The sequence below is a fragment of the Oreochromis niloticus genome, linkage group LG18 (genome assembly GCF_001858045.2).
Source record: "Oreochromis niloticus isolate F11D_XX linkage group LG18, O_niloticus_UMD_NMBU, whole genome shotgun sequence".
NCBI classification, from domain to species: Eukaryota; Metazoa; Chordata; class Actinopteri; order Cichliformes; family Cichlidae; genus Oreochromis; species Oreochromis niloticus.
Genome location: NC_031982.2, coordinates 37,814,598 through 37,818,422, shown reverse-complemented (window position 1 = coordinate 37,818,422; position 3,825 = coordinate 37,814,598). Strand labels below are relative to the sequence as shown.

General features: G+C 43.4%; 1 long non-coding RNA gene across 1 annotated transcript; it reads right to left on the bottom strand.

The window, feature by feature from the left end:
• Positions 1 to 1,788: 1,788 nt before the first annotated feature.
• On the bottom strand, positions 1,789 to 2,938 carry LOC112842840 (uncharacterized). The gene is made up of 2 exons (XR_003214865.1): positions 2,545 to 2,938; positions 1,789 to 2,177 (listed from the first exon to the last, which is right to left on the bottom strand). It is a non-coding gene; the product is annotated as an uncharacterized LOC112842840 (long non-coding RNA).
• Between the last annotated feature and the right edge of the window lie 887 nt (positions 2,939 to 3,825).

Genomic DNA, 3,825 nt, shown 5'->3' with positions numbered 1-3,825 from the left:
TTTACACACTAGTAGCAGCATTTTCACTTTCAGGTGGAGCTCATATTTCAGCTCTGTGCTGCTTCAGTCCACAGATGATTCATGCTGTAAATATAAATCAGTGAGGGGAAGCTCAAGACTTTCACTCAGTACTGTACAAAGTACTGACAGCCTCACATTAACCTGATCTCACATCTACACAGACACTAACCCCATGCCTTGTAGTCAGGCTGAAATGTCTGTATTAGGCAGTTAGTCTACTAACTGGAAGGTTGATGGTGCAATTCCCTGCTCCTTCAGTCTGAATATTTAGTTTAACTCAGTTTTATTTATAAAGCACTAAATCAAAAAGCACCCCAATGTGTTTTATGTCATAAAGACTCGACAGCATTACAGGGAAAATTCCAACAGCTGATTCCCTGAGAGCAAACACTTGGCAACATTGGGAAGTGTCATGGTCCTGGGCCATGTTGGCCCAGTATTCTTAGTTTTCGTGTGTTTTATATTTAGTTCCTTATTTAGGCCATGCTTCCTGGGTTGCTCTGTTACGTTGTTCCTTATGTGTTTTCCCCTTGTGACTCTTACCCCCTGTGTGCCCCTCTGTGTATCTGTGAGCCCTCGTCTCTCCTTGTGTTTTATTCAATGTTTTCCCCAGCCCGTTATGTCTGTGCTCTCTCCTCCTGTCTGCACCTCTGTGTACTTCCTGTCTTGCTTTGACAGTCTCCCGTCAGTGTCGTGTTTACTCCTGCTGTGTCTCGTTATGATTATCTGTGTCAGCTGTGTTCCCCGTGTGCTCCCACTTCCCTCGTTAACCCTGTGTGTATTTATGTCCACGTCTCCCTTAGTTCAGCATCGCGTTCTCCCTCATGCTGTGTGTGATTCTCCCCGTGTCTCCTAGTGTACATTATAATTAGCTTTTCCCAGTTTAGTTTGTACGGTTTTTCTGTCCAGCAATAAAGCTGTGTTTTCAGTTCATTTCTTCCTCCATGAGCTTGCGTTTGGGTCCTCATCCTGCCTGCACACAGCCGAATCATGACAGGAAGGAAGAACTCCTAGAAAATACTACTAATACAGTTACAAATACTGGTACTACAATAATACTACAATTACTTCTGCAAAGAATAATGATTATTATTGACATGATGTGGAGTTGGAAACACTGAAGATTATGTCTATATGTTCATCGTCTATGACTGAATTTGAAAGTGGAATAATGTAATTGGTTGGTTGAATTTCAATGGGCGGGGCCAGTTACATCTTAGTACCATTAGTTTTTGTAATTTCATCTCAGCCAATCAAATAGTTTTGTGCTTCCACAGCAGCTTAGTATGATTAACAGAGAATGGTACTCATGACCATTGATCAGTGGATGTTGATCAGTGGTTGTGACAATTTGCATATTAATGATCATAAACTGACCTCACAGCCCATTGTTCATTCAGTGGTGCTGGTTTCAGTCATTGTGCAAAGGTCAGCTGAGACTGAAGACGTCACCTGATGATGATGAAACGTTTCTCCCACTGAAAACATCCAGATGAACAGAATCAGCTTTTTAGGATTTGCTTACCTGGATGACTGAGCGTGCATGTTGGTGTTCCAGGATATTGTTAATATCAGAAGATCATTTATACTCATTGAAGTTTTTTTTTTTCTGAGGTATTCATAAACTTGTTCACTTTGCCCCTTCATGTGGCAGCCCTGATATCACACCATCATCTTCACACAGGAAATATTCATTAATTTCTCTCCACTACGATTAATACATGATTTAAATCACTGGCGCAACCTCTCAGTGTCATGATTACAGGAATGCATCGACTCTAAAGCAGCCCACATGAGGCTAAAGCTTTACATGCTTTTATTTTGAGAAGGTTCAAAGACAGAGGGGCAGGTAAGTAGGTTTCCTGCAGAGGGACAGAGCAGGGAGACACCAGAGAACTGCCCGAGAGAACAACTGCTGCGTATCAATGCAGTCAGAATTGCTTATATAGTATTTATTAGAGTCCTTTCTTGTGTTTCACTTTTAGAGTTTCTGTGTCAGGGAGGTAAGTGAAGGTTTCAGAAGGCTGAGTGGGTGGAGAGTGGATGGGCAGGTGAGTTTTCCAGGTGAGTTTTCCAGCTCTGTTACAAGTAAGTCCTTTCCAAACAGCAGACAATGAGAGAATCCTTCAGGTTTCAGGTAACTCAAGTCCACAGAGCTATGAGCAGACACAAGAGAACATGGTGAGGTAACAGAAGCTACAAGCACAAACTCATAAGTCATAAATTAAGAGCTGAATTTCCACCAGAATGAAGACAACAATCTGACAAAGAGTGGATGTTTCAGCAGGACCTTTCATTCCCCAAAACATGAGGAGTTAATGAGATCTGGTTAGGAGGTCACCAACACTACAAGCACCAACCAGCTTGCAGCCAAAGCTCTGCACAGCCCCATCAGCACTGAGTCCCCAGCCTCACTCAGACTGCTGCCAAAGCTCTGCTGGAGGTGGGAGTTGAAGATCACCTGAACCACTTTGATACGCCAGGCCTGTCCAGCATTCTCCCCCACCACCTGACTCAGCTCACCCCCAGATGGTGATCAGATGACAGCTCAGCTCCTCTCTTCACCAGAGTGTCCAGAACATACTGCTGCAGACCTGATGATGCAATTACATGCTTTGGCTTTGTGGTTAGTGTCAAGGATCTTAGGAGACAACAAAGTGACACGGGGGGTGATTACGGGTATCCCTGTAGAAGAGGACCTGGAGAAGCTCAAGCGATGTATTAATGGTGGTGAGGTCAGCAAAGTACAAAGACTGCTAAAAACGATTAATGGGGAGAGGGTGAGTAGCCTGTCGGTTCTATTGGAATTCCAGGAGGCAGTCCTGCCGGACAGAGTTAAAATAGGTTGCATGAGCTTTCCTGTTAGACCATATGTGCCACCACCCCTCAGGTGCTATAAATGTCAAAGATACGGACACATCGCTGCAGTTTGCAAAGGGAAACAGAGGTGCCCCAAGTGTGGAGGGGAACACCGATATGACGAATGTGGGGATAGTGTACAGGATAAATGCAGTAACTGTGGGGGCAGCACAGGGTGAGTTATGGGGGGTGTGAAGTAAGGAAGAAGGCTGTGGGGGTCGAGCAAGTCAAAGTAGCTCACAACTTAAATGACGCTGAGGCTGTCAAAAGGGTACAAAAGGCAAAGGACGGGACAGAAAAGGTTCGACCATCAACATCAGAAGTAATACATTCACAGGGAGCTCGTACAGGACTGACAGTGGAGAAGATGATTTTGTTTATTGCCTATGTCATAAACTGTACAGACCAGGTGAAACACAAAACAGAGAAAATTAAAATAGTTGTGAAAGGAGCAGAGAGGTTTTTTGGCATTAAAGATAAATCTTGGGAAACTGTCAATAAAAGACTTTGAGGGGAGGGGAAGGCAGGAGGACCAGAGGAGAGTGTAATATGATTATTTTACAGTGGAACGCCAGAAGTCTGATTGCAAATGGACAAGAATTTAAGGGATTCGTCAAACAATGCAAAACGAAACCAGGCATAATCTGTATTCAGGAGACATGGCTCAAACCTACTTTAGATTTTGTTATTAAAGGTTATAGGAGTGTTCGCAGAGATATGGAGGAGGGTAATGGAGGAGGGTGTGCAATATTTGTGGCACAAGGGATTCAATATAGAGTTGTAGCTTTGGGAACACAGTTAGAATATATTATACTTGAAGTCTGGGGAGGGACTGGAAGTTTCAGAGTGATTAATTTCTACAATCCAGCTAATAAACTGATATCGGTGGATGAACTTGACACATATTTAAAGGGAAAAGTAATTTGGTGTGGGGATTTTAATGCA